The 12344-nt window shown below is 42.4% G+C and overlaps 1 protein-coding gene across 2 annotated transcripts in view; it reads left to right on the plus strand.

The window, feature by feature from the left end:
- Positions 1-12344, plus strand: part of LOC111153502 (phosphatidylinositol-4-phosphate 5-kinase type 1 beta) — a 277329-nt gene that overhangs the window by 107634 nt on the left and 157351 nt on the right. For both annotated transcript variants that reach the window (XM_022512562.1, XM_022512563.1), the window contains exon 2: positions 6528-6612. The gene's annotated coding sequence lies outside the window, so the exon portion shown is untranslated. The remainder of the gene's footprint in view (positions 1-6527; positions 6613-12344) is intronic.

Raw genomic sequence — 12344 nt, forward strand, 5'->3', positions numbered from 1 at the left:
TTAGGTATTTAGTTGTTTCCCCCCCCCCCCAATTTGGCCCTGCATGGTGAGCAAACTCGCTCTGTGGCAAATTAAAAATACAGACTTCCGTGGCCCTTGCTGGAAAATCGAAGTTTCACAGGGTCACTGCAAACTCCACTATGGGCTCCCGGGTGTCACAGATCTAAAACTTTTAGTAACCATAGAGTTTTCAAAAGCTCACCTACCTAACCTTGTAAACTCAGAAACGCCCTCTAGGTTGAGACTCACTGATGGAGAACAGATTTTACAGAAAATAATTATGAGATAAATACCGCTGCATTTGCAAATGGAAAAGTGAAGTGCACTAGGCAGTAGACGGTCCTGGGATCGTCACATAGCGAGGAGAGAGAGCATGGGGTTGTGGAGAGAACAGACTTGCAATCACTCGGCTCCGGACCGCATCTCCGCTCTGCCACCTCTTGACTTGAGAGCACCATTGTCTGCGGTCACCACCTCACCCCTACACTTGAGGAAGGAGCCACAGAGGACCCCGGCTGAAACCAAGAGTTGGATGCTTAACCAACTGAGCCACCCAGGTGTGCCCAAGCTCCTGCTCTCTAACATACCAAGAATGGTTTCCATTTTTGCCACTGGACCCTGACAACTCTTTTGAAGTCATAGAACATCTTTATTGCCTTCACTAATCAGGGTGGCTGAGATCAGCCCAAGCCTCTGAAGCTGAAAATACCGATTCCCCAGACCCACCCCACGGAGGTAGTGATTTAGTTGTGGTGGTGTGTGGACCAAGAATCTGGATTGCCAGAAAGCTCCCTGGGTGGTTGTGCTGCCTAGCACTGGTATAGGGAACAACAGAGCCAGGCTGAGGTGGAGGGGCTGGGAGTGGAGGGTCACTGGGTCACGCCCCCACGGAGGGCTTCTCTTCTACAGATCAGGCAGGAGAGCCTGCCTTGGCAGAATTAGAAATGTCAACCTCCCGTGGTTGTCACAGGACAGTCAACTATGTGTGTCCACAATTGGAGGATGCTAAGGGATTATTTGCAGTGTTAAATGAGATCACGTATGCGACCGCTTCTCATACATAGTTGTTGCTCAACAAATGATAATGTCTCTCCTTCCCTCAAATTAAGTGAAAGCACAGAAGTGCAGAAGGCTGTGAAATTATGTAAATTATTCCTGAAGCTAACAGAATCTAGATACTAGATATCAGAAAGGATAGATAAGCAATTTAATAGTAAAAAAAAAAAATCTCGTTGCTTGGTGTGTATCATGGTTATCTGAGCTGTTGTGTCAACATTATAACCATAGGACACTGGCAGTTGGCTCTGTTGACTGTCAGAGATAATTTAAGAAAATAAGTTCTAACTGGGAGTCTGGATCAGATTGCATGTTAACACATTCCCTAAGGAGACCTGAGTCTTCTGATTATGCCCTTACTTGGCCACTAGAATTACTGCATACCAGGATCATGCCAGAGACCATAACTTTGAGCGCTTTACTGCCCAATTCTTATCAAAAGGTTGGTTATGAGAAATAATTTTCATGGAGGATTGCCTGAAGGGTATGCAGTCCATTCATACCTCATTTAGATAACCTAAATATTATTCATGGTTTAAGTCAAGTCATTGGCCCTCGATGTAATATCTTCTTGTCAGTTTCCCTTTACTTGGCCGGATTAGTGAAAAAAGATACATCTATCCTTATGGAATTTTTGCACTCTGTGTTAAAAGAGGAAACTCTCATTTTAAGAAAACAATTCCATTTACAGTTGCACCAAAAGCAATAAAATACATTGGCATAAACTTAACCAAAGAGGAGAAAGACCTGTATTCCAAAAACTATAAAACACTGATGAGAAAATGTGAAGGTGACACAAACACATGGAGACCTGTTCCATGCTCATGGCTTGGAGGAATCCATATTGTCAAAGTGTCTGTACTGCCCAAGCCGTCTGCAGAGTTAATGCAATCCCTATCAAAATACCAGCAACATTTTTCACAGAATAGAACAAAATCCTGAAGTTTGTGTGGAACCGCGTAAGACCCCAAACAGCCAAAGCAGTCTTCAGAAAGAAGAACGTAGCTGGAGGCGTCACAATCCCAGATTTCCAGATCGACTACAAAGCTGCAGTAATCAAAACAGTATGGTCCTGGCGGGAAAACAGACACTTAGATCAATGCAACAGAGCAGAGAGCCTAGAAGGCAACCTTCACTTATGTGGTCAGTTGATTTACAACAGAGGAGACAAGAACATGCAATGGGGAAAAGACCGTCTCTTCCACAAATGGTGTTGGGAAAACTGGACAGCCACATGAAAAAAATGAAACTGGACCGCTTCCTTACAGCATATGCAAAAATACACTCAAAGTGGGTTAAAGACCTCAATGTGAGACCTGAAACCATAAAACCCCTATCAGGTAGTGATCCATAGAAACGTTTTTCTGGACCTGTGTCTTGAGGCAAAAGGAACAAAAGAAAAATTAAACCATTGGGACTACACCAAAATAAAAAGCTTTTGCACCTTTTGTAAGGGAAACCATCAACAAAACAAAAAGGCAACTTACTGAATGGGAGAAGATATTTGCCAGTGATATATACAGTAAAGGGTTAATATCCAAAATATGTAAAGAACTTATACAGCCCAACACACATAGAACCCCAATATCCAATTTAAAAATGGGCAGAGCAACTGAATAGACATTTTTCCAAAGGAGATGTACAGATGGCCAACAGACATCACTCTTTGTCAGAGAAATGCAAATCAAAAAACCACAATGAGGCATCACCTCACACCTGTCTGAATGGCTAGTATCCAAAACACAAGAAATAACAAATGTTGGCAAAGATGTGGAGAAGAAGGAACCCTCATGTTCCATTGGTGGGAATGCAAGCTGGTTGCAGACCCTGTGGAAAACAGTACGGAGGTTTCTCAAAAAATTAAAAACAGAATTACCATATGATTCAGTAATCCTGCTGTTGGATATTTACCCACAGAAAACAAAAACACTAATTTGAAAAGATATACACACCCCATTGTCTGTTGGAGCACTGTTTACGATACAGAATCAACCCAAGTGTCCACTGATAAATAGTGGATCAAGAAGATGTGGTATATTTATATAATGGATTCTTACTCAGCCTAAAAATGAGGAGATCTTCCATCTGCAACAACATGGATGGGTCTAGAGGGTATCATACTAAGCAAAATATGTCAGACAGACAAAGATAAATGCCTTGTGATTCCATTCATGGGTGGAATTTAAGAAACAAAACCAATGGACACACGCATACACAAAGAAACAGACAAAAAAAAAAAAATAGACTCCTAATACAGAAACCAAACTGGTGGCTCCCAGGGGGGAGGTGGGTGGGGGGTGGGAGAAGTAGTTAAAGGGATTAAGGGTCTACTTACCTTGATGAGCACTGAGAAATATAATGAAGTGTTAAGTTATACTAAAAACCTGAAACTATTACAACAAACACTGTGTTAATTATGTTTCCATTAAAAAAAGAGAAAGAAGAAACTCTCATAGGTGTTTCTAGACGAGGAAACCAGTAAGTTACCAAGGCCGGGGCGTCAGACTAGCGTAAACGACTCCCCTGTGAGCCAGGAGGCAGGAGCACAGCAGTGTTGTATTTATAGGAAACTGAAGGAAAAGGACCGAGCTAAGAAGCCAGTAACCAGCCAAGATCTATATGAGATCTAGTCATATAGGAGGCCCAAAGAAAGACCTGTCTGGACATGGAGTGACTCAAAGTTGGCCATCAGGGTGCCACTGCTGAGGAAATTAGGAAGTGTCCCAACCAAATGAAGTTGAGTCAGAAAGAGGTGTGTCACGGTAGGGGAAGACGGAGAGCCAGAGAAACAAGGATGAGCAAGGAACCTTGTAATGATCGAATCTAAAGAAATGATGAGAATGTGACATGAACTATAACTTTTTCCTGAAGAATCCTTCCAACAGAAGAGCCCTGTGAATTAAGGGGAGGTGTTTCATAGTTAAAAGTGAAACAGTGAGAAAGTAAAAATATTTTAAAGTACCTCCTGTGGATGGGGAAGAGAGGAGAGGTCATGGGTTGGTTTCTCTGGAAACAGGCCATGAAACAGTTTCGGGTATAAGATACTTAGTAGAGGTCCACACCTGTGTTGAATTGTGTCCCACAAAAAATATATGTTAAAGTCCTAACCCCTGGTACCTGCGAATGTGGCCTTACTTGGACATGGAGCCTTTACCAATGTCACGAGGTTCAGATGAGATCACGAGGCTGGGCCCTCATGCAGTGTGACTGCTGTCCTCATAAGGAGAGGAAAATGCTGTGTGAAGACAGGGACACATGGGGAGAACACAGTCTGACGACAGGACGCATGCAGCCACAGCCAAGGGACACGGAGGCTCAATGGTCACCGCCAGAAGCAGGAAGAAGCAGGGAAGGATTTTACCCAAAGGGGGAGCGTGGCCCTGCTGACAACCTTCACTTTGGACTTCCAGCTTCCAGAACTGTGAGAGAATAAATTTCTGCCGTGTTGAGGCACACCTGTGGAGACATACAGAATCTGTGGAAGGAGAAGGGGAGGGAGTGCAGCTGGGCAAGCAGAGGGAGAAGTCAGGCTCCTGTGAAGGACCCATGAAGCCTGTCCAGCTTGGCCAGGAGCTGCCTCATCGTTCAGTCACGGGATGTGGGCTACCCCACAGAGGCCATCGCCCGGGGAAGGTGGCTCTCCACAGAGGCAGACTGACGGAGTTGAAAGGAAAGCATAGATTTTCTTAATGATTTAAAAATAGAATGATAATAAAGCAGATAGACATGGAATAAAATGTTTTCATTACTAGGAGGAAAAAGAATGGAATTATGATTTGGTTCATCCAGCACAGAAGAAATGGGTGAAAATAAATGTTACAGTAAATTGTAGTTACTAGTAAACAAGATAGGAGCAAACCGAATGTAATCATAACATAGTGGGGAGCCTGGGTGGCTCAATTGGTTAAGCGTCTGCCATCGGCTCAGGTCATGGTCCCAGGGTCCTGGGATCGAGCCCCACATCAGGTTCTCTGCTTGGCAGGGAGCCTGCTTCTCCCTTTCCCTCTGCCCCTCTCCTTGCTCCTGTGCTCGCTTTCTCTCTCTCTGTCTCTCTCTCTCTTAAATAAATAAAATCTTTAAAAAAAAAATCATAACACAATAGATGTGAATTTGTTGAAATCCCCTTTCAAATGACAGAGTCTTAAATTGGCAAAAACAAAATGAAAATCTGGTTTTAAATTATTTGTAAGGAACACAGATAAAACAAAATGACAACTAAAAAAGTTAAATGGACAAGGATATGCATTATTTGCAAATGCCAAGTATATGCAAATAAAAGGAAAACAGAGGGACGCCTGGGTGGGTCCCTTGGTTAAGCGTCTGCCTTTGGCTCAGGTCATGATCCCAGGGTCCTTGGATTGAGTCCCACATTGGGCTCCCAGCTCAGCAGGGAGCCTGCTTCTCCCTTTGCCAGCTGCTTCTCCTGCTTGTGCTCTCTCTTTCTCTCTGGCAAATAAATAAAATAAAATCTCAAAAAAAGAAAAAAAGGAAAACAGAAGTGGTGTATGTCAACCACAGTGGAACCCAAAAGTAAAATTATTAAATAAGTAAAGAAAAGATACTTCTAAAAACAAAGAATACATTTCACAAGGACACTGTTATACATACGTTATACACTGGCCAGCATTGTTATGGAAATTTTAAAGCAAAAACCAGAAAGAAATGTAGGAGGATATGATAGAATTCTAATCATATTATCATAACCCAAGCAGGAATAAACACCCTTACCCACATGTCTTTGAAGTTCTAGTACTTGTATTTCTCTGGGAAAGAATCTTAGAATTTGAGCCAAACTTGGTAAGTACATTAACTATTTGAAGGACAATTCATTGTTACATTCCTTTCTATTAAAAGGCAAAAGCGTCATTCCAATGGTGTAGGAAACGTACCTGCTTATTATCATACTTATCAGCCTTGGATGTCCGCCATCTTTGAAACGTTTGCCAACCCAATGGGCAGATAATAGCATCTCAGTCATTTTAATTCCTGTTCCCTTACCGCTGATGGGGCTTATCCTTTTCACAGGCTTATTGGTGAAATGTATTTCCAGTTCATGTCCTCTGCTTATTTTTATACTACGTGGTTTGTCTTGTTTCTTCTATAATCTTTTATAATCAATTTGTAGCATCTCCTGTCATTTGAGCTGCAAACTATTGTTCATTTTTTGGCTTTATTTATGGCATCTTGTCATGTAGACATTTTAAATTTTTATAGGGTCAGATTTGCTCATTGTTCCTTTAGGGGTTATGGATTTACTGTCTTACTTGGTAGGACAACCAGCCTGAAATTACACATGTATTCCCCTGTATTGTCTTCTAATACCTTTCTGGCTTCATTTTTAGCATTAGGTCCTTCCTTTATTTCAGCTTCAACTGGCTGCATTGTATTATCCCCGTAGGCAGCTCTGATGGGTTTTGGGAGCGGGGGTAGAGAGGTGAATAAGTAATAACCAGGAATTTCTATTTTAACAGGAACTTGGGAAGGAAAACAGTTTCAACAATGAATAGGTCACCCATCATGACTGACTACAGATGACTTGCCATTTCATTTACAAAGGTAAGGAAACATAGTCTTCATTTGTAATTAATTCCAATTGACTCACTGTTGAGCTCTTACCCCTTTTATTTTATATTTATTTACAAATATTCTAGTTCATGACCTTTAACTTTGACATTATCAAATTTAAAACAAATGACAAGCAAATAGAAACATAGGAAATTTTGTGAATGTCAGCATGCCTCAGGGGGCAAACCAGAACCCAGGAGATGTGGTTTCTGCTGTTGATTACTACGTGTGGTTCAGGTTTTGAACAGCATTAGTGTTTTCCTTATTGTCAAACGTAGAGTGCTCACTGCAGAATCCTTGGAGAATATGGCAAAATATAAAAACGAAAACCCAAGGCATTTATAACCCCATCATCCGCAGATAATCACCCATTGTTCTGTGAATTTCTTTCCTCCTGCCTTGCATACACATAGAGAAATGTATATAATTGTATATAATCTTTCTAAAACATAGTTCTCTCAGCTCCTGTAGTTATACATGATGTACCTTGACTGGTACAGGGATACAGCGATTCTAAGAACAAACAGTAATTACCACTGTGTCCCTTTCAAATGGCCGTTTGCAGTTTACGAGAACATTCCCTGGCATCTCGTTTGCCTCCCCTGCACAGACATCCTGGTGGTAGGTCCACAGGACCCTAGTGAAACATCAGCCTAAGAAACACAATTCAGGCAACATTTCACAGTGTCCCTTTTTCATTATTAGCATTATTGTCTATTTTGTGCTGCTTCAAGGGAATTGTTTTTTAAAGAATGGAAGTTTGCCTGTTTCTCTCCTCCTCTTCCCTACTGTCCACTCAGGGATGCCCTACAGAGTAAAAAAAAAAAAAAAGGAGAGAGAGAGAGAGACCTTCTCATCCTATGTCCTGCATTCCTGCCAGTGAGCCACCCCCTCACTAAGGTGGTTTTTCAAAGCACCGTTCTGAGTTGCTGTTGAAGTTCTTTGGTTTTCGAAGCTTCCAAGTCTTAAAGTGAAAGCCTGACATGGCATTCATTAGGGAAATCTCCATTCTGTTGCATCTGTGCCACAGTTGGTTAAAGAAAAGCCAACTCTTACTGTCCTTGGCACCTACTAAGTTGGAGACCTAAGCATACCCTAGTAGAGACATGGGCTAGAGCTTCATAGACAGAATTCACCGAAGAGAGACAAAGAACCAAAGAAACATGGCAAAGATGTCTGTCCTTACCATGAATCATACACATGCAAAATAAAATGATATTTTTGCCCAGAATTGGCCAAGTGTTTTATGTGATTTTAAGTGAAAACACTTGTGGCTGGTAGAGATCTAAAGTAGGTGTATTTTACCCAGTAGACATTATTATAAGATTCTCTGGCAGCTGTTTGAGACTTGCTGTTGGAAATGTAAGAACACAGAGAATAGTTTTATTTATAAAAGAGAAGCAGGAAGCGTCCTGTGTGCCCACTAGTAAGTACCAAAGTGTGTTGCATTTTCATGATAGAATTATGTAGATGTTAGACATTTTTTCTAATTAATATTTAGTGATGCAGAAAAATGTTTATGACAAAGTGGAAAGGGCAAGTACAAGTTTGCATATAATGGCTGATCCCAGTTTTGTTAAAAAGTAAAACACACATTTGAAAAAGATCAAATGGTAGAATAGCCACATATTAACAATTACCCTTCGTGGGTAGCTGGATTTGTTTTACTTAGGGAAGAAAAATATTTTTTTTAATTTAAACATTACTTTTAAATTTTAAAATGACTGAAAAATAATGAACAGTCGTACATTTGATTAAAAAGGGAGGGAGGGAGGGAGGAAAGAAGGAAGATTAAGGAGAGTTAAGAGGAAATAGGGGCAGGGAAGTGCCAAATAAGTTGTAGTTTAAAATAGGACCCTCAAGCTAAGCATCAGATAGAAGTTGACGTTTGAGCCAAGACCTGAAGGAGATAAGCAGGTGTCTGGCTGGGGAGGATTGTTCAGCCAGTGGGAATAGCTCAGGCAGAATGCCTTAATTTAGCTGCATTCTGGTGTCTTTGAGAAACAGCAGAGTGTCTGAAGCAGAGGCAAGGGGGGGAGCTCAGAGGTGCTGAGGTCAGAGGAGGAATAAGAAGAGGATTGGAAAATCATGTGGGGCCACATCAACCACTGTAAGACTTTGGCTTTTACTTTGGGTGTCAAGGGAAACCACTGTGGGGTCTTAAGGGCAAAGTGGCATGATCTGATTAGGTTTAATGATAGATCACTCTAGCAGAGAGTAGATTATCAGAGGGCAAGGGTGGCATCAAGCCCCATTGGGAGGTCATGAAGGATAACTCACACATAACAAGATGGTGGCCCTGCCCAGGAACGCACAGCAGGAGTGGTGACAGGTGACTGGATTCTGGACATCTTTCAGTGGCTGTGCTGACATGTTGACCATGGTATAAGAGAAGGAAGACTCAGCACACCTGGGTGGCTCCAATGATTAAGTGGCTGCCTTCAGCTCAGGTCATGATTTCCAGGTCCTGGGATCAAACCCCATGTTGGGCTCCCTTCTTGGCAGGGAGTCTGCTTCTCCCTCTCCCTCTGCCTCTCCCCCTGCTTGTGCTCTCTCTGTCCATCTCTCTAAAATGAATGAATAAAATCTTCAACAACAACAACAACAACAACAAAAACAGAGAGAGAGAGAGAAGGAAGATTCCGGTATTTGGGACCTGAGAAGCAAGAGGTTGGAGATGCCATTAAGTGAGATGGGGAAGGTCCAAGTGAAGGAAGCTTGGGAAGGAATGTCAGGAATAGGGTTTTAGATTTGCAAAATTTGAGGTGTCTGTTATGTTAGATATCCAAGTGGAGATAACAAGAAGACCATTGGTTATGCAAGTCTGGAGCTCAGAAGAGAGATCTGGGTGGTAACTGGGAATTCCAGAGAGAGTATGGATAGAGACGAGAACCAAGAAGTCAGTCTTGGACACTCCAACATTAAGAGGAACCATCTGAAGAGACTGAGAAGTGATCAAGGAGGTACAGGGAGGGTGTGGGTAAGAAACAAGGGACTATTGGGCTCTAGAAGCCAAGTAAAGAAAATCAGTCAGGGAAGGGGGAGTGATCATCTTTATCAATAATCTGATAGGTCAGGCACAATGGGGGTTTAGAATTAGCCATTGGATTTGGCAACACGGAGGGAATTGGTGATTTGGAGGAGGAGGTTTTCAGGTTAGCGGTGAGAGCAAACCCCTGATTAAAGTGCATTAAAGAGAGAATATGTGAAGTGGAATCAGGGCTTGAGAGGAGCAACATCTTTTCCAAGGAGTTTTGCCACAAGGAGGAATAAGGAAATGAGGGGGAAGTGGAATCAAGAAAAGGCTTCTATTTTTTAAGGTGGAAGAAACGGTGGAACCCTGATGGGAATGAAATAGAGTGGAAGATTGAAGCTGACACGAGAAAAGGGAGACCTGTAGGAGTGATGCCCTTAGGCATGTGACAGGCTCTGCACAATTCAGACAAGCTTTCATGCTTTATGGTTAACTTCTGCTACGTTCATTGCCAGTTTTTCCACCTGTTGCTTGCCTTTTCATTTGTTCACAATCTAGTTTGACATCGAGAAGTTGAGAATTGTGAATAGGCAAATCAATTACGTTTTTATTTCTTCGATAACTTTCATGGTTATCCAGATCTTGGCCTATTCAGGGATCTGTTATCAGATAAATACCTATATATTCTTTTTTTTAAGATTTATGTAGTTTACAGAGAGAAAGAGAGAGTGAGCAGGGAGGGGGCAGAGGGAGAGGGAGAGAGAGAATCCTCAAGCAGACTCCACACCAAGCACAGAGCCCGACACAGGGCTCAAGCCCAGGACCCTGAAATCGTGACCTAAGCTGAAATGAAGAGTGAGGTACTTAACCGACTGAGCCACCCGGGTGCCCCATTTACCTAGACATTCTTTTTTTTTTTTTTTAAGATTTTATTTATTTATTTGACAGAGAGAGAGAGATCACAAGTAGGCAGAGAGGCAGGCAGAGAGAGGAGGAAGCAGGCTCACTGCTGAGCAGAGAGCCCGATGCGGGGCTCAATCCCAGGACCCTGAGTTCATGACCTGAGCCGAAGGCAGAGGCTTAACCACTGAGCCACGCAGGCGCCCCAACCTAGATACTCTTAAAGTAATGATGTAATTGGAGCTTTTGCAGGGGCACGATCAGGTTTGGTTTTTTATACTGAGACTGTTATTACTAGACCTTTCAGATTTTATAATTCCACTAATATGGTATTCAAACCTCACCAAAATATTATGAAGAAATTAGAAAATCAGTTATTTTTAAAATATATTAAGCAGATACAGTGTGGGAAACTATAGCAGGTAGAACCTGTCTGTACTATAATGGACAGATTATAACCCAGCTAGTTACACGGACACAAATGGAAATGTTAATTTATCTAAGAGAATGCTTTGATGGGCAGGGAGTAATGGGTCTGGTGAGGTTTCCATGTTCCATTCTTTAATTTTCTTTGATGACTTTTAGTCCTGTCAAGCTCATGGCAATCATTCAGTTCCAGTGCAGGGGAATGGCTGGCAAATTCTTTTTTTATTTTTAAAGATCACGTGTGCTCACAGTGGGGGTGGGGCAGAGGGAGAGGGAGAGAGAGAATCTTAAGCAGACTCTGTGACCAGCTCCAAGCCCAGCATGGGGCTTGTTCTCAGGAGCCCAAGGTTCATGACCTGAGCCAAGATCAAGAGTCAGATGCTTAACCGACTGAGCCACCAAGGCACCCCAAAATGGCTAGCAAATTCTTAGATTTACATCTACTGTAACTATTAAAATCCCAAGATTTAAAATGTTCTTCTGCAACCCAAGTGTTCATCAGTAGATGAATGGATAAAGTAGATGTGGTACACACGCAAGTGTGCACGTGTGCGCACACACACACTCTTACTTGGCCGTAAGAAGGGATGAGATGTTGCCATTTGTGACACCACGGCTGGACCTAGAGGGCATTATGCAAAGTGAAATAAGTCAGTCAGAGAAAGACAAACTCCAAATGACTTCCCCCTATATGGAGAATTAAAAAACAGATGAATAAAGAAAAGCAGAAGCCGACCCATGAACTCAGAGAAGAAGCTGCTGGTTGCCAGAGGGGAAGGGCTGGGGGTGTGGTGGGTAAGGTGGGTGAAGGGGAGCGGGATATACGGGCTTCCGGTGACGGGGTAAGTTCCGGTGTAAAGGGCACAGCATGAAGAATAAAGTCGGTGGTGCTGGGACAGTGTTCTCTGGTGACAGCTGGTAGCTGCCCTGGCGGTGAACACAGCAGAACCTACAGACTTGTCAAATCACAGTGCTGCACGCCTGAAACTAATGTAACATTGTGTCGATGATACCTCGGTTAAAAAATTCTCTTATTAAAAAAGATGAAACAAAATAACATGGAAACAAAATAACATGTGCTTCAAAGTCTTACAAGAAACTCAGAAGTTACCCCTCCTCGGTGTAATGAATGAGCTTCGTGCAACTTAAGATGACACCCTTGGGGCACCTGAGTGCTCAGTCAGTTGAGCCTCTAACTCTTGGTTTCCACTCGGGTCATGATCTCGGGGTCATGGGACTGAGCCCCACGTGGGGCTCCGCACAGAGCCTGCTTGAGAGTCTGCCTTTCCCTGTGCCCCTTTTGCTTGTGCTCTCTTGCTCTCTCTCAAAAAACAAACAAAAAAAATTAAAAAAAAAAAAAGACCCTTATTAAATGTCATGGTTTCCTGATTATGTAGTTATCCTTGTTTGCAGTATATGTAAC

Source organism: Enhydra lutris, unplaced genomic scaffold, assembly GCF_002288905.1.
Source record: "Enhydra lutris kenyoni isolate GAN:26980312 unplaced genomic scaffold, ASM228890v2 scaffoldscaffold33, whole genome shotgun sequence".
Lineage (NCBI taxonomy): Eukaryota > Metazoa > Chordata > Mammalia > Carnivora > Mustelidae > Enhydra > Enhydra lutris.